The sequence below is a fragment of the Pecten maximus genome, chromosome 11 (genome assembly GCF_902652985.1).
Source record: "Pecten maximus chromosome 11, xPecMax1.1, whole genome shotgun sequence".
Taxonomy (NCBI): Eukaryota; Metazoa; Mollusca; class Bivalvia; order Pectinida; family Pectinidae; genus Pecten; species Pecten maximus.
Genome location: NC_047025.1, coordinates 26,149,656 through 26,169,515, shown reverse-complemented (window position 1 = coordinate 26,169,515; position 19,860 = coordinate 26,149,656). Strand labels below are relative to the sequence as shown.

The following is a 19,860-nucleotide window of genomic DNA, read 5'->3' as shown; positions in this document are numbered from 1 at the left end:
TAGTGAGGTGGTCATTACTCCATTCTGTAAGGTGTAGCTGTAACCAAGGTTGGTAGTGAGGTGGCCATTACTCCATTCTGTAAGGTGTAGCTGTAACTAAGGTTGGTAGTGAGGTGGCCATTACTCCATTCTGTAAGGTGTAGCTGTAACCAAGGTTGGTAGTGAGGTGGCCATTACTCCATTCTGTAAGGTGTGGCTGTAACCAAGGTTGGTAGTGAGGTGGCCATTACTCCATTCTGTAAGGTGTAGCTGTAACCAAGGTTGGTAGTGAGGTGGCCATTACTCCATTCTGTAAGGTGTAGCTGTAACCAAGGTTGGTAGTGAGGTGGTCATTACTCCATTCTGTAAGGTGTAGCTGTAACCAAGGTTGGTAGTGAGGTGGCCATTACTCCATTCTGTAAGGTGTAGCTGTAACTAAGGTTGGTAGTGAGGTGGCCATTACTCCATTCTGTAAGGTGTAGCTGTAACCAAGGTTGGTAGTGAGGTGGCCATTACTCCATTCTGTAAGGTGTAGCTGTAACCAAGGTTGGTAGTGAGGTGGCCATTACTCCATTCTGTAAGGTGTAGCTGTAACTAAGGTTGGTAGTGAGGTGGCCATTACTCCATTCTGTAAGGTGTAGCTGTAACCAAGGTTGGTAGTGAGGTGGCCATTACTCCATTCTGTAAGGTGTAGCTGTAACCAAGGTTGGTAGTGAGGTGGCCATTACTCCATTCTGTAAGGTGTAGCTGTAACTAAGGTTGGTAGTGAGGTGGCCATTACTCCATTCTGTAAGGTGTAGCTGTAACCAAGGTTGGTAGTGAGGTGGCCATTACTCCATTCTGTAAGGTGTAGCTGTAACTAAGGTTGGTAGTGAGGTGGCCATTACTCCATTCTGTAAGGTGTAGCTGTAACTAAGGTTGGTAGTGAGGTGGCCATTACTCCATTCTGTAAGGTGTAGCTGTGACCAAGGTTGGTAGTGAGGTGGTCATTACTCCATTCTGTAAGGTGTAGCTGTAACCAAGGTTGGTAGTGAGGTGGCCATTACTCCATTCTGTAAGGTGTAGCTGTAACTAAGGTTGGTAGTGAGGTGGTCATTACTCCATTATGTAAGGTGTAGCTGTAACCAAGGTTGGTAGTGAGGTGGCCATTACTCCATTCTGTAAGGTGTAGCTGTAACCAAGGTTGGTAGTGAGGTGGCCATTACTCCCATTCTGTAAGGTGTAGCTGTAACTAAGGTTGGTAGTGAGGTGGTCATTACTCCATTCTGTAAGGTGTAGCTGTAACTAAGGTTGGTAGTGAGGTGGCCATTACTCCATTCTGTAAGGTGTAGCTGTAACCAAGGTTGGTAGTGAGGTGGCCATTACTCCATTCTGTAAGGTGTAGCTGTAACTAAGGTTGGTAGTGAGGTGGTCATTACTCCATTCTGTAAGGTGTAGCTGTCATTAAGGTTGGTAGTGAGGTGGCCATTACTCCATTCTGTAAGGTGTAGCTGTAACTAAGGTTGGTAGTGAGGTGGCCATTACTCCATTCTGTAAGGTGTAGCTGTAACCAAGGTTGGTAGTGAGGTGGCCATTACTCCATTCTGTAAGGTGTAGCTGTCATTAAGGTTGGTAGTGAGGTGGTCATTACTCCATTCTGTAAGGTGTAGCTGTAACCAAGGTTGGTAGTGAGGTGGTCATTACTCCATTCTGTAAGGTGTAGCTGTAACTAAGGTTGGTAGTGAGGTTGCCATTACTCCATTCTGTAAGGTGTAGCTGTAACCAAGGTTGGCAGTGAGGTGGTCATTACTCCATTCTGTAAGGTGTAGCTGTAACTAAGGTTGGTAGTGAGGTGGCCATTACTCCATTCTGTAAGGTGTAGCTGTAACCAAGGTTGGTAGTGAGGTGGCCATTACTCCATTCTGTAAGATGTAGCTGTCATTAAGGTTGGTAGTGAGGTGGTCATTACTCCATTATGTAAGGTGTAGCTGTAACCAAGGTTGGTAGTGAGGTGGTCATTACTCCATTCTGTAAGGTGTAGCTGTCATTAAGGTTGGTAGTGAGGTGGTCATTACTCCATTCTGTAAGGTGTAGCTGTAACCAAGGTTGGTAGTGAGGTGGTCATTACTCCATTCTGTAAGGTGTAGCTGTAACTAAGGTTGGTAGTGAGGTGGCCATTACTCCATTCTGTAAGGTGTAGCTGTAACCAAGGTTGGTAGTGAGGTGGTCATTACTCCATTCTGTAAGGTGTAGCTGTAACCAAGGTTGGTAGTGAGGTGGCCATTACTCCATTCTGTAAGGTGTAGCTGTAACCAAGGTTGGTAGTGAGGTGGTCATTACTCCATTCTGTAAGGTGTAGCTGTAACTAAGGTTGGTAGTGAGGTGGTCATTACTCCATTATGTAAGGTGTAGCTGTAACCAAGGTTGGTAGTGAGGTGGTCATTACTCCATTCTGTAAGGTGTAGCTGTCATTAAGGTTGGTAGTGAGGTGGTCATTACTCCATTCTGTAAGGTGTAGCTGTAACCAAGGTTGGTAGTGAGGTGGTCATTACTCCATTCTGTAAGGTGTAGCTGTAACCAAGGTTGGTAGTGAGGTGGCCATTACTCCATTCTGTAAGGTGTGGCTGTAACCAAGGTTGGTAGTGAGGTGGTCATTACTTCATTCTGTAAGGTGTAGCTGTCATTAAGGTTGGTAGTGAGGTGGTCATTACTCCATTCTGTAAGATGTAGCTGTAACCAAGGTTGGTAGTGAGGTGGTCATTACTCCATTATGTAAGGTGTAGCTGTAACTAAGGTTGGTAGTGAGGTGGTCATTACTCCATTCTGTAAGGTGTAGCTGTAACTAAGGTTGGTAGTGAGGTGGTCATTACTCCATTCTGTAAGGTGTAGCTGTAACCAAGGTTGGTAGTGAGGTGGTCATTACTCCATTCTGTAAGGTGTAGCTGTAACTAAGGTTGGTAGTGAGGTGGTCATTACTCCATTCTGTAAGGTGTAGCTGTAACCAAGGTTGGTAGTGAGGTGGTCATTACTCCATTCTGTAAGGTGTAGCTGTAACAAAGGTTGGTAGTGAGGTGGCCATTACTCCATTCTGTAAGGTGTAGCTGTAACTAAGGTTGGTAGTGAGGTGGTCATTACTCCATTCTGTAAGGTGTAGCTGTAACCAAGGTTGGTAGTGAGGTGGTCATTACTCCATTCTGTAAGGTGTAGCTGTAACCAAGGTTGGTAGTGAGGTGGTCATTACTCCATTCTGTAAGGTGTAGCTGTAACCAAGGTTGGTAGTGAGGTGGTCATTACTCCATTCTGTAAGGTGTAGCTGTCATTAAGGTTGGTAGTGAGGTGGTCATTACTCCATTCTGTAAGATGTAGCTGTAACCAAGGTTGGTAGTGAGGTGGCCATTACTCCATTCTGTAAGATGTAGCTGTAACTAAGGTTGGTAGTGAGGTGGTCATTACTCCATTCTGTAAGGTGTAGCTGTAACTAAGGTTGGTAGTGAGGTGGTCATTACTCCATTCTGTAAGGTGTAGCTGTCATTAAGGTTGGTAGTGAGGTGGTCATTACTCCATTCTGTAAGGTGTAGCTGTAACCAAGGTTGGTAGTGAGGTGGTCATTACTCCATTCTGTAAGGTGTAGCTGTAACTAAGGTTGGTAGTGAGGTGGTCATTACTCCATTCTGTAAGGTGTAGCTGTAACTAAGGTTGGTAGTGAGGTGGCCATTACTTCATTCTGTAAGGTGTAGCTGTAACTAAGGTTGGTAGTGAGGTGGTCATTACTCCATTCTGTAAGGTGTAGCTGTAACCAAGGTTGGTAGTGAGGTGGTCATTACTCCATTCTGTAAGGTGTAGCTGTAACTAAGGTTGGTAGTGAGGTGGTCATTACTCCATTCTGTAAGGTGTAGCTGTAACTAAGGTTGGTAGTGAGGTGGTCATTACTCCATTCTGTAAGGTGTAGCTGTAACCAAGGTTGGTAGTGAGGTGGCCATTACTCCATTCTGTAAGGTGTAGCTATAACCAAGGTTGGTAGTGAGGTGGTCATTACTCCATTCTGTAAGGTGTAGCTGTAACTAAGGTTGGTAGTGAGGTGGCCATTACTCCATTCTGTAAGGTGTAGCTGTAACTAAGGTTGGTAGTGAGGTGGCCATTACTCCATTCTGTAAGGTGTAGCTGTAACTAAGGTTGGTAGTGAGGTGGCCATTACTCCATTCTGTAAGGTGTAGCTGTAACCAAGGTTGGTAGTGAGGTGGTCATTACTCCATTCTGTAAGGTGTAGCTGTAACTAAGGTTGGTAGTGAGGTGGCCATTACTCCATTCTGTAAGGTGTAGCTGTAACTAAGGTTGGTAGTGAGGTGGTCATTACTCCATTCTGTAAGGTGTAGCTGTAACCAAGGTTGGTAGTGAGGTGGCCATTACTCCATTCTGTAAGGTGTAGCTGTAACTAAGGTTGGTAGTGAGGTGGTCATTACTCCATTCTGTAAGGTGTAGCTGTAACCTAAGGTTGGTAGTGAGGTGGCATTACTCCATTCTGTCAGGTGTAGCTTACTAGGTTGGTAGTGAGGTGGTCATTACTCCATTCTGTAGGTGTAGCTGTAACTTAAGGTTGGTAGTGAGGTGGCCATTACTCCATTCTGTAAGGTGTAGCTGTAACTAAGGTTGGTAGTGAGGTGGTCATTACTCCATTCTGTAAGGTGTAGCTGTAACTAAGGTTGGTAGTGAGGTGGTCATTACTCCATTCTGTAAGGTGTAGCTGTAACCAAGGTTGGTAGTGAGGTGGTCATTACTCCATTCTGTAAGGTGTGGCTGTAACCAAGGTTGGTAGTGAGGTGGCCATTACTCCATTCTGTAAGGTGTAGCTGTAACTAAGGTTGGTAGTGAGGTGGCCATTACTCCATTCTGTAAGGTGTAGCTGTAACCAAGGTTGGTAGTGAGGTGGTCATTACTCCATTCTGTAAGGTGTAGCTGTAACCAAGGTTGGTAGTGAGGTGGCCATTACTCTATTCTGTAAGGTGTAGCTGTAACCAAGGTTGGTAGTGAGGTGGTCATTACTCCATTCTGTAAGGTGTAGCTGTAACCAAGGTTGGTAGTGAGGTGGTCATTACTCCATTCTGTAAGGTGTAGCTGTAACCAAGGTTGGTAGTGAGGTGGTCATTACTCCATTCTGTAAGGTGTAGCTGTAACCAAGGTTGGTAGTGAGGTGGTCATTACTCCATTCTGTAAGGTGTAGCTGTAACTAAGGTTGGTAGTGAGGTGGTCATTACTCCATTCTGTAAGGTGTAGCTGTAACCAAGGTTGGTAGTTTGGTGGTCATTAATGATATAATGTAGTAAATCTCATACCATATTAGTGAGATGACGAATACAAGTCATACTGAAGGTAAATGACTGTCACGTTGCGTCACTGAAAATTGTAATTAAAGTGAAGGGTAAACACAAACAATCAGGACAACAAATCTTGTTTATTTTTAATATCTAAATAGGTTTAGAGCTGGAAAAGGCGAGATTCCGAATAGCCCTCAATCACTTACTTTCTGTATCTATGATTACACTCGGAATATATACAGAGAAATATGCTTGTACTTTTCAAACATGATTGTCACCTTTTAATTCATTTAAACAGTGACATGTTCAAAATGTACATATGAACATAACGTTCTTTTGAAAATCAATATTGAAAATAATCAAGTTTATGGAATTATGCGTTTTACACCACCCAATAAATTGTTTGACATTTTACATTTCGACCCATGATCAATATCTCGTTGCATCACTCACGAGTCTTAGAAGGATGAAGCAGCTGATATTAATAATTTAGTTTAGTTTAATATTTGGCTCTACTGTATTTAGCTCTCAATTTGTTTTAAAATGTGCTTATAGCTGTTGTGCTCAGACAAAATTTCGTAATATCTATTACTTTTTTTCATTATCTTTATTTACTTTTGTCATAAAATAAACAATAAGATACTAAATGTTGTTGTCTATATATATGTATAAGATATCACCTGTTCAAACAACGATACGGTGTTACCTTGTCTACCAACACAAAGATGATAAAAGTGTAAATAGGTGTCAAAGTAACCGGGTCACGTCTGCGAACCATCAGGTGATTCTATGATGTACGTAAAACAATCATTGCGAAATAGATAACAGTAGGCGGGTGGCGTAGAGTCCATTTTCTTTTCAAACAATAACATTTTTTGTTTTGTTTTTTGTTTGTTTAGTTGGGTTTTTTTTCAAATAATCAAATGAACATTAAAACAGAAGCTATTAACATCTTACATTTTCTGCAGTCTATAGAATAGGTTTTAGTTGTGAAAAAGTTAGTTTAGGAAATATTCATAAGGACGTTTATATTCTTGTTTTAGTCGGGGACTACGTTTATTTACATCGGAACATGCTATTTCTAGGTTGGGAAATATGTTTAGGTTTTGTAAAAAGAATGTACTTCATGATAAACAACAAAAATGCTATCTTCTTTAGTTGACGGTGATCATGGAGTCACATGTGTAGATTTCGAACTGGCAGGTCAGGTCATCCTTCTCTAGTGAAGACAGTGGGCACTGATGTCATATGTACTCATATCTAAGGTCACAGAAATAAACATTTTTTTAAAGAATTTGGTTTATGATTTGTATTTTTCGTCAATATTTGAAGGTACATTAGATATCAATCAACCTCTACTCTGACTCTTTAGTTCGGTATTCAAATATCCTCTCTCCTTCCCACCCAAAAGGTGTTCGATCAATAAAAACTTCAACCCTGAACATCAATGATTCAATGCTTTTTTTATCGTTAGTATCAATTTGATAAGCAACAATAAGTTACCAATATGAGTATTTCTAAACATTTTGTTACTATGAAGGAAAGAAGGTTTATAGATATTCCCAAAGGAGAGTCCAGACAAAACATAATGGCGGATTTGGCAAATACTGCGACTGAAAAATAGATTAACTTAAAACCAACTACGAGTTTTATTAGTGTGAGGATGTACTGCTCACTAGTGTAAAAAAAATAAATGTATCAAAACTTGTGTCTATAATCCCAATAAAATTATTCATGCCATGATTACGCAATATATCAGATTCGTTTTATATCTTATTACCATGATACATCAACACGGTATTGGGTAATCACGAAGAATACCCTACCACAAAAGATTGCGAAACCATCATCAAAGCAACGAGTCGATTGGAAAAGCACTAGGTGGAAAAATAATTGTGATATACGTCCGTGTCATTATATAATAAATCATGTAGTAATTGTTGTTATTTTTCTTCATAAATTAATTTTGTACGAAAACCATAGCGACAAACAAACACAAAAAATCCAGAGAGCAACTATAATATAAAAACGCCCATCTAATTATGCATATGAGATTACAATTGTACTAACTAGCGATAAAAAAGGTAATTAGTATTCAGATTATCTTACAAAACATGGTTATTTTAATTTTTTGTCTACTTTCAGGTTTTTTCGATATAAAAACAAATGTAAAAATGACGGACGCTGCACAACACACGAGGACATCTTTTTATTACAGAAAGTATGTATGAATAAACCAGACAAGGTTATCTTATAATATTTTCAAAGGCACCATTTATGCCCAACCACACCCCCACGCCTACCTCCTATGTACACACCTTAACACAACTGGCACGGCTTTTTCTCGGCATAATTAATCCAGCATAATTCTAAAGAAACTCCTACTAAATGGATTAGATGAAAAAATAACCCTAGACTAACATAAAGAGTAAAATATTCAGCTAAACTTGTTCAAATTGAGGACTGATAATTACTCTAATACCAAATAAGTCTTTCCATGGCCGATCAAAACAAGATGGCGCTGGCTTGTACTGAAAACAATGATAATTGATAATTCTATGTTTCAATAATTCACGATGTGATAATTGACGCTATCATGATGAATACAACTCGACAAGGCATACATTTATTTATTTAGATCAGTTTCTCTGCTGTTATGAAGTTGATTCCAAAATAAAAACGACTACAAAACACTCCTAATACAGATACAATCACAAAAACAATCATTGGATAGCATTCAATTTCTCTAAGTCTCTAGTCCACTCTCGGACATATCTGCCTTGTTTTAGATGATGAAAACAATGAAAATGATTTAGAATTGTATTATCTTGTACATGTTAATCCACAGACTTGTCTTACATGAAAACGAAAAACCCTGAATGAACAAGACAAGTACAGTTAATATGAGACTTGTCATTTACTGTTATTTTTGTTAATTATGGATATAAAAACACACTATTCTGACTATAATAAAATTTCTCATGAAAATTAACATAATTACAACATTAGTGTATTTGCACGTTAATTTTCTTTAGACCATTTATGGAAAGGTCTGCCATTTTTATATAATGTTGTACAGCACATGTGGTCTTATCGAAAAAGAATCACTCCTTACTGAACCAGAAACGTAATATAAAATCGTCATTAACTGTTGCTTCTGTTAATTATCGAAGATACACTGTGCCGATTATCATTAAAGACAGTCATGAATATTGATACAACAATAACATCAATGTATTTGTACTTCAGCTTTCTTTAGATCGATAGTGTTTTATAGTTTTGATGTACAGAATCACAACAGGATAATTCAATAGATAAAATTACCTACATTTATTTGTGTTTATCAAACAATTAAACAATAATAGCATTCAACATTAAAATACACTGGAAGTGAGAAAATTAACACAAAATGGCGAAAAAAAAACATGGCGGCCTATGTCCGATATATATGCGACCTTCTCTCTTTTTCGTTGCTTTGCATTCAAAGACGCGTCCATAAATAAAGTAACTTGACCTGTTAATTATATTTTGTATATTACTAATTATGTTTGTTTTGTTTTGTTTTTGTTTTGTTTTTTTCAATTCCACTGAAATAATCATTGACTCTGGATTGGAGGTGTACATGTGCCTTGCAAGTGGTGGTTGGAATCAAGATGGCGTGTATCTCCCAAAGTGAAACAATCAGTGCTCATATATTTTCTGATCTACATCTCATTTAATCTAAATAATAAAACAAACAAGCAAATATGTCAAATGGTGTAAAAAGCGCATACTATGTTTCCATATCACAACCTTAATGCCCCAACACAACTCCAAGCCCCTTCCCCAATACACCTCAACACCCCTCCCAATCACACATTATTACCATCCGCATCATACCTGCTCAATAATTTATTGAAGTTTCTTGAAAGTAACAACTATTAAGTAAATGGAAATGAGAATTTTAGCACGGAATATTATCAAGGTTTATTAACGTGTTTTATCATTTCATGTCTGTAATTTTCCATGGGAGGGGCCGAATAACAAAATGGCGCTTGAATTGACCGAGATAAAATATTCAGTGTGTGTTAAAAGAAGAAATTCAAAACTAACAATTTTTTCATCATTTTATAAATAATATGCTATTTGTTCGGTTTGCAGTTTCAAAACAGCTTTAATTTTTTTTTACACTTCGGACCCTTTATGAGTCACATGTCCGTCTTGTGACTCGAGTGTTTCGCGCGACATTCAAAAACCGGAAACGCATGTTTTCAAATAGAATATGTTTCTACAGAATCTTAATTTTTTGTTTCTAAATGGTTTAAATTACATTTGAAAGTAACGAAAAACCTTACTTTCTAAATCATCTTTCACTAAAAGACTTGAAACTGATTTTATACGAAATGAAAACAGTAAGGCATCTGCAATGGTTTCATTGATAACCTTATCTTATGCATAACAACAGAAGTTTTATAGCTGAGTAAAATGTGTCGTTATTAACAACACTGAAATACATGTTTATTACACACTTTTAGATATGATTTAGTTGTAAATAAACAACGAACGTTTCAATGTTTAATAATACATCATATCAGGAGAAAATAGAGCTAGTTATCAATCCGACAAGTTAGTGTAACTATCACAATACAAACGATCTCTGTATCACAAATCACTATCATCAATAATATTCAGAGTGGAAGATTTATACATGTATCAAACAAAACATGGAATAGAGTCGATCGAATTGTATACACATGGAATATAATGTAGTTACTGAGGAATTAAAACAATAATTATAATCATAATGAATTTGAACTAGTCAACATAATTAAAATTAAGGCAAAATTCTGTTTCAATTTACATATAGAACATCTTACCTTTACAAACACAGTGTTATAATCCCAACCTAACAAATGACATCGTGGGTAGGCTACCAAGAAACATCAATGACCAATATTACGAAATTTTTCAAATTGTGAAATATTGACAGGATTGAAATTACTCAATCGGATGGTTACTCATAATCAGGGCACTTTCAAAGTGGATCTTATTTTCCTGACGTTAATTCACTTTTCATAAGATCTAGAGGTTGCAATATAATCACTTCTCATTATATGATTATAAGTTTTGATTTTGTAATCATGTAATTATGATAACTAGAATGACTTTGAAAGATAGCTTGGTCATATAGATATAGTGTGTTTGTTGATGTTTACTTAAATATACAATACAAGTGTGTATTGTGACCGTGACGAGTGAAACATCAAAGTAACTTGACAAAACACTTTAACAAACTAATACTTTGATTTATAGTTCTAAATATAAACAAATGTATTCATACAACGTCATCCGTTAACAAATACGTAATGTATTTTTGATACTTTTTCTGATAAACTTTTCGTTTGTAATGGGTTTTTTTTTATACCTTTTTGTTTGTTTTAGGGCTTGACCATTTGGTTTTAAGGGGGTAAGGGACACAGAGATACAAAACTAAATATTTACATGCTACATTATAAATTAAGTTAACTGTGATGTTATTGGATAAGGGGCGATAATCAGTATGTACATATCCACCGTAATAAATGTTTCCCTACTGTTCAGTTCTTCCCGTTGAACTGGCCTGTTAACCGGTTCAGCCTCCTGAAATATTAAAATCTTTTTATAGAGTCACACTAATTCAAATCACCCAACACAATAACAAATATCTAGTTGATACAAACACTTATTAACTCCATGCTTGAGTAATTCTGTGTATCTCTACTTGGTATTTGTTATTAGGAGTATAGACTCCAGTACAGGGTTCGCTCTGGGTAATATAACACCACAGTAAGATACTGTCCCGGAAATAAAAGACGTTTCTCTCAATGAAAATAATATTCAAATGAGTAAAAAAAAGAGAAATGTTTATTTAAATTTAGAAGGTATCAAGAATCAAATACCTTTGGAAATCGGTGACACGTACCCCTTGATAGTTTTTAAGGGGACATTTCGTAAATAACAAACGGAGGATAAATCAGGTGGTCGGAAAGGGGAAATACGCCCTGTACTACATTTGGTATATAACAAACGGAGGATAAATCAGGTTGTCGGAAAGGGGAAACACGTCCTGTACTACATTTGGTATATAACAAACGGGGGATAAATCAGGTGGTCGGAAAGGGGAAATACGCCCTGTACTACATTTAGTATATAACAAACGGGGGATAAATCAGGTTGTCGGAAAGGGGGAACACGTCCTGTACTACATTTGGTACATAAATTAACAGAGGATAAATCAGGTGGTCGGAAAAGGGAAATATGCCCTGTACTACATTTGGTACATAACAAACGGAGGATAAATTAGGTTGTCGGAAAGGGGAAATAACAAACGGGGGATAAATCAGGTGGTCGGAAAGGGGAAACACGTCCTGTACTACAGTTGGTATAAAACAAACGGAGGATAAATCAGGTGGTCGGAAAGGGGAAATACGTCCTGTACTACATTTGGTATAAAACTAACGGGGATAAATCAGGTGGTCGGAAAGGGGGAACACGTCCTGTACTACATTTGGTATATAACAAACGGAGGATAAATCAGGTGGTCGGAAAGGGGAAACACACCCTATATTCAATCGAAGATATATTTTAGAATTTTTCAGAATTTGGTTGGTGATTTGGTATTCTTCTTAATATTTGAAGGTACATTAGATATAAATCAACCCCTACTCTGACTCTTTAGTGCGGTAGTCAAATATCCCCTCCCTCACACCAAAAAGGTGTTCGATCAACAATTTCTTCGACCTAGAACATGAATAATTCAATGTTTTTTTTTGTTTTTTTTGTTTTTGTTTTTTGTTTGCTTTTATCGTTAGTATTAATTTGATAATCAACAATAAGCTACCAAGATGAGTATTTCTAAACATTCTGTTACGTATGAATGAAAATAAAGTTGATAGATATTCCCAAAGGAGAGTCCAGACAAAACGTAATGGCAGATTTGGCAAATACTGCGACTGAAAAATAGATAAAATAAGACTACTACGAGTTTTATTAGTGTGAGAATGTACTGATCACTAGTGTAAAAAATAAATGCATTAAAACTTGTCTATAATCCAAACAAAATTATTCACGCCATGATTACGCAATATACCAGATTCAACCATGATACATCAACACTGTATAGGGTAATCACGCAGAATACCCTACCACAAACGATTGCGAAACCATCATCAAAGCAACGAGTCGATTGGAAAAACACTCGGTGGAAAAATAATTGTGATATACTTCCGTGTCATTATATAATAAATCATGTCGTAATTGTTATTTTTCTTCATAAATTAATTTTGTACGAAAACCATAGCGACAAACACGCAAAACACACACACACAAAATCCAGAAAGCCCATCTTATTATGCATATGAGATTACAAATGTACTAACAAGCGATAAAAAAGGTAATTAGTATTCAGATTATCTCACAAAAACATGGTAATTTTCATTTTTGTCTGTTTTCAGATTTTTTCGATATAAAAAAATGTTAAAAAAATGACAGACGCTGTACAACACACGAGGACCTCCTTTTATTAAAGAATAAACCTGACAAGGTTTTATAAAGTTAACTTATAACATTTTCATTTACTATATTTTCTGGGTAGGTACCATTTATGCCCAACCACAACCCTACGTCCCTCTCCTTAACATACCTTAACACAACCGGCATGGCATTTTCGTGGCATAATTAATCCAGCATGATTGAAAAGAAACTCATACTAAATGGGTTAGATGGAAAAATAACCCTTAACATACAGAGTAAAATATTCAGCTAAACTTGTTTAAATTGAGGACTGATAATTACTCTAATACCAAATAAGTCTTTCCATGGGCGTGGCCGATCAAAACAAGATGGCGCTGGCTTGTATTGAAAACAATGATAATTGATAATTCTATATTTTAATAATTCACGATATGATAATATTGTGTTGACGTTATCATGATAAATACAACTCGACAAGGAATACATTTATTTATTTAGATCAGTTTCTCTGCTGCTATGAAGTAGATTCCAAAACGAAAACGCCTACATAAACATTCCTAAGACAATCGCAAAAAAAAACAACAAAAAAAACAACTCATTGGTAGCATTCAATTTTTACACATCAAGGTCTCTAGTCCACTCTCGGACATATCTGCCTTGTTTTAGATGATGAAAACAATGAAAATGATTTACAATTGTATTATCTTGTACATGTTAATCCACAGACTTGTCCTACTTGAAAACGAAAAACCCTGAATGAACAAGACAAGTACAGTTAATATGAGATTTGTCATTTACTGTTATTTTTTGTTAATTATTGATATAAAAACACACTATTCAGACTTTCATAAAAATTGTCATGAAAATTAACATAATTACAACATTAGTGTATTTACACGTCAGCTTTCTTTAGACCAAGAGTGTTTTACTTTTTTGGCCTAAACCTTAATGGGGGCAATGCTATAACATAATTATGTGCATCTTTATCGAATAATTAATCAATAATAGCATTCCACGTAAAAATACACTACAAGCGAGAAAATGAAAACAAAATGGCGGCCTAGAGAAATGTATATTAGTGTGATATACATTGAACGTATATGGGACCATAGTTCCTTTTCATTGTTTTATTACACACATTTACAAATAAAGACCCTATATTTCACTTTTTCTATTACTAATCATCAGGACGACCTTGTAAGGGTACCATGACACAACTATAAAGTATATTACAATGAGAGATTTTGTTAAAATTTAGTAAAAACTTAAAATGGCTCTTCTGCAAAATCATTAGCTTAACGTCTAAAAAAGTAATTATTATATCTGATAACCAGCATTGTAATTAGAACACTTTTCGTTTGAAATGGTGGCTGGGACCAACATGACGTAATTCCTGAGTTTCAAACAATTAAATGTCTTCTTCTTTATACTAAAACCTTAATCCATCAAAATAGCATAATAATCATATCAATTCACTAGAAGTTACAAACGAAACCAAAGTATCTTAATTCGTTTATTTCCTTACCTACTTTTCATTTCGATATAAGCTGAAACTGTTACAGTGGGTTTGCTAAAACAAAATGGCGAAACGATGAAAATGGCGTCAAAAAGCATTCATGTCCATTCGGTAATCACTATAGTATGCTCAAATTCAGACGATTTAATTAGTATCCCTGTTTGAAATATTAAAATGTGTCAACAAATAACGAAAACCAAATGCAATAACAAACGAACATGACATTATTATTTATTTTTTTTTGACAAAAAGAAAAACAACCCAATTTTTGGTATTGACTTTGTTTTGTTATAAAAAACAAAACCAATATGTATTATGTTACCTTCTATAATTCTACGTCCCTACACACCCCCAACGTCCCCTCCCTAACACACATTAACCACACCCTCAATGAACCTTCTCGCCATATTTAATAAAGCATAATCTAACAGAACCTCCCAAACAAAAAGGAAACCTAAACTAACACCAAGAGTAAAACTTTCAGCTTAAATTGTTCATTTAAAGACTGATTTATTGATTTTAGCATTTACTATTTTCCATGGGCTGGGTCCATCAAAACAAGATGGCGCCGGCATTAACCGAAATATACCATCCGGTTATGTTACTGTAGACGCTTAAAATTAACGATTCAACATTTCAACAAATTACGAATTAGTGTTGTACGCTGACACATGACAATCGATAATTCATGTAATTTTATCATATTCTTTTTGCTGTTCTGTAATTGATTTCAAAATGAGAGCGACCAGAAAAAAAAATATGCATACTACAATGCCTAATAGGATATCGATCTACAAACCCGAATATCGTTAAAACTGACTTGCACAGAATTCAAAATATATCATACACAAGATATGGTCTCTAATCCATTTATGGAAAGGTCTGCCATTTTTATATAATGTTGTACAGCACATGTGGTCTTATCGAAAAAGAATCACTCCTTACTGAACCAGAAACGTAATATAAAATCGTCATTAACTGTTGCTTCTGTTAATTATCGAAGATACACTGTGCCGATTATCATTAAAGACAGTCATGAATATTGATACAACAATAACATCAATGTATTTGTACTTCAGCTTTCTTTAGATCGATAGTGTTTTATAGTTTTGATGTACAGAATCACAACAGGATAATTCAATAGATAAAATTACCTACATTTAGTTGTGTTTATCAAACAATTAAACAATAATAGCATTCAACATTAAAATACACTGGAAGTGAGAAAATTAACACAAAATGGCGAAAAAAACAACATGGCGGCCTATGTCTGATATATATGCGACCTTCTCTCTTTTTTGTTGCTTTGCATTCAAAGACGCGCCCATAAATAAAGTAACTTGACCTGTTAATTATATTTTGTATATTACTAATTATGTTTATTTTGTTTTTGTTTTGTTTTTTTCAATTCCACGGAAATAATCATTGACTCTGGAGTGGAGGTGTACATGTGCCTTACAAGTGGTGGTTGGAATCAAGATGGCGTGTATCTCCCAAAGTGAAACAATCAGTGCTCATATATTTTCTGATCTACATCTCATTTAATCTAAATAATAAAACAAACAAGCAAATATGTCAAATGGCGTAAAAAGCGCATACTATGTTTCCATATCACAACCTTAATGCCCCACCACAACTCCAAGCCCCCTCCCCAATACACCTCAACACCCCTCCCAATTACACATTATTGCCATCCGCATCACACCTGCTCAATAATTCATTGAAATAAACTTGAAAGTAACAACTATAAAGTAAATGGAAATGAGAATTTAAGCATAGAAGAACATTATCAAGGTTTTTTTAACGTGTTTTATCATTTCATGTCTGTAATTTTCCATGGGAGGGGCCGAATAACAATATGGCGCTTGAATTGACCGAGATAAAATATTCAATGTGTGTTAAAAGAAGAAATTCAAAACTAACAATTTTTTTCATCATTTCATAAATAATATGCTATTTGTTCGGTTTGCAGTTTCAAAACAGCTTTAATTTTTTTTTACACTTCGGACCCTTTATGAGTCACATGTCCGTCTTGTGACTCGAGTGTTTCGCGCGACATTCAAAAACCGGAAACGCATGTTTTCAAATAGAATATGTTTCTACAGAATCTTTTTTTTTTTTTTTTTCTAAATGGTTCAAATTACATTTGAAAGTAACGAAAAACCTTACTTTCTAAATCCTGTTCTACTAAAAGACTTGAAAATCATTGTATACGAAATGAAAACAGTAAGGCGTCTGCAATGGTTTCATTGATAACCTTTTCCTTTGCATAGCAACAGAAGTGTTATAGCTAAGTAAAATGTGTCGTTATTAACAACACTGAAATACATGTTTATTACATACTTTTAGATATGATTTAGTTGTAAATAAACAACGAACGTTTCAATGTTTAATAATATACCATATCAGGAGAAAATAGAGCTAGTTATCAATCCGACAAGTTAGTGTAACTATCACAATACAAACGATCTCTGTATCACAAATCACTATCATCAATAATATTCAGAGTGGAAGATTTATACATGTATCAAACAAAACATGGAATAGAGTCGATCGAATTGTATACACATGGAATATAATGTAGTTACTGAGGAATTAAAACAATAGTTATACTCATAATGAATTTTAACTAATCAACATAATTAGAATTAAGGCAAAATTCTGTTTCAATTTACATATAAGAACATCTTACCTTTACAAACACAGTGTTATAATCCCAACCTAACAAATGACATCGTGGGTAGGCTACCAAGAAACATCAATGACCAATATTACGAAATTTTTCAAATTGTGAAATATTGACAGGATTGAAATTACTCAATCGGATGGTTACTCATAATCAGGGAACTTTCAAAGTGGATCTTATTTTCCCGACGTTAATTCACTATTTATCAGATTTAGAGGTAGCAATATAATCACTTCTCATTATATAATTATAAGTTTTGATTTTGTAATCATGTAATTATGATAACTAGAATGACGTTGAAAGATACCTTGGTCATATAGATATAGTGTGTTTGTTGATGTTTACTAAATATACTATACAATTATGTATTGTGAAAGTGACTAGTTTAACATCAAAGCAACTTGACCAATCACTTTTAACAAACTACAGTGTAATACTTTAATTCATAGTTATAAATGTATACAAATGCATTCATACCACGTCACCGTTAACAAACACGTAACGTTCTCATTTGATACTTTTTCTGATAAACTTTTCTTTTGTTATGTTTTTTTTTTTTATACCTTTTTGTTTGTTTTAGGGCTTGACCATTTGGTTTTAAGGGGGTAAGGGACACAGAGATACCAAGCTGAATAATTACATGCTGCATTATAAATGCATTTAACTGTGATGTTATTGGATAAGGGGCGGTAATCAGTATGTACATATCCACCGTAATAAATGTTTCAATACTGTTGAGTTCTTCCCGTTTAACTGGTCTGGTAACCGGTTCAGCCTTGAAATATTAAAATCTTTTTATAGAGTCACACTTACCCAAATCACCCAATACAATAACAAGTATCTAGTTGATACAAACACTTAATAACTCCATGCTTGAGTAATTCTGTGTATCTCTACTCGGTATTTGTTATTAGGAGTATAGACTCAAGTACAGGGTTCGCTCTAGGTAATATAACACCACAGTAAGATACTGTCCCGGAAATAAAAGATGTTTCTCTCAATGAAAATAATATTCAAAAGAATGAAATGGTATCAAGGGTCAAAGACCTTTGGATGTCGGTGACAACCCTTGATAGTTTTAAAGGGGACACTGGTATTTCTGGCAGGAATCGTCAATGGTGCAAGCTCTACTTTTCATCATTAAACTGCTTTTCCATCAATTATTTCGTTGGATGATACCGTCCTCCATCTGTGTTAATATCATAACATTAAACACAAAGATCAATAATGTTGTCAGACAGGGGAGATAAATCAGGTGTCGGAGGGGGGAAACGCCCTTTACTATAAATAAGATGGTCGGAAAGGGGAAACATACCCTGTACTACATTTGGCATATAACAAAAGGATAAATCAGGTAGTCGGAAAGAGGAAACACGCCCTGTACTACATTTGATATAAAACAAACGGAGGATAAATCAGGTGGTCGGAAAGGGAAAATACGCCCTGTACTACATTTGGTATGTAACTAACAGAGGATAAATCAGGTGGTCGGAAAGGGGAAACACGTCCTGTACTACATTTGGTATATATAACAAACGGGGATAAATCAGGTGGTCGGAAAGGGGAAACACGTCCTGTACTACATTTGGTATGTAACAAACGGGGGATAAATCAGGTGGTCGGAAAGGGGAAACACGTCCTGTACTACATTTGGTATATAACAAACGGATAATAAATCAGGATGTCGGAAAGGGGAAATACGCCCTGTACTACAGTTGGTATAAACAAACGGAGGATAAATCAGGTGGTCGGAAAGAGGAAACACGCCCTGTACTACATTTGGTATAAACAAACGGAGGATAAATCAGGTGGTCGGAAAGAGGAAACACGCCCTGTACTACATTTGGTATAAAACAAACGGAGGATAAATCAGGTGGTCGGAAAGAGGAAACACGCCCTGTACTACATTTGGTATGAAACAACGGAGGATAAATCAGGTGGTCGGAAAGAGGAAACACGCCCTGTACTACATTTGGTATAAACAAACGGAGGATAAATCAGGTAGTCGGAAAGGGGAAACACGCCCTGTACTACATTTGGTATGTAACAAACGGGGATAAATCAGGTGGTCGGAAAGAGGAAACACGCCCTGTACTACATTTGGTATATATATAACAAACGGAGGATAAATCAGGTGGTCGGAAAGGGGAACACGCCCTGTACTACATTTGGTATGTAACAAACGGGGGATAAATCAGGTGGTCGGAAAGGGGAAACACGCCCTGTACTACATTTGGTATGTAACAAACGGAGGATAAATCAGGTGGTCGGAAAGGGGAAATACGCCCTGTACTACATTTGGTATATAACAAACGGGGGATAAATCAGGTGGTCGGAAAGGGGAAACACGCCCTGTACTACATTTGGTATGTAACAAACGGGGGATAAATCAGGTGGTCGGAAAGGGGAAATACGCCCTGTACTATATTTGGTATATATATAACAAACGGAGGATAAATCAGGTGGTCGGAAAGGGGAACACGCCCTGTACTACATTTGGTATGTAACAAACGGGGGATAAATCAGGTGGTCGGAAAGGGGAAATACGCCCTGTACTACATTTGGTATATATATAACAAACGGAGGATAAATCAGGTGGTCGGAAAGGGGAACACGCCCTGTACTACATTTGGTATGTAACAAACGGGGGATAAATCAGGTGGTCGGAAAGGGGAAACACGCCCTGTACTACATTTGGTATGTAACAAACGGAGGATAAATCAGGTGGTCGGAAAGGGGAAATACGCCCTGTACTACATTTGGTATGTAACAAACGGAGGATAAATCAGGTGGTCGGAAAGGGGAAACACGCCCTGTACTACATTTGGTATATAACAAACGGGGGATAAATCAGGTGGTCGGAAAGGGGAAACACGCCCTGTACTACATTTGGTATA

General features: G+C 36.5%; 1 long non-coding RNA gene across 1 annotated transcript; it reads left to right on the top strand.

The window, feature by feature from the left end:
• Positions 1-1,415: 1,415 nt before the first annotated feature.
• On the top strand, positions 1,416-1,858 carry LOC117337806. Its single transcript, XR_004534904.1, has 3 exons — positions 1,416-1,480; positions 1,587-1,651; positions 1,758-1,858. It is a non-coding gene; the product is annotated as an uncharacterized LOC117337806 (long non-coding RNA).
• The last annotated feature ends 18,002 nt before the right edge of the window (positions 1,859-19,860 follow it).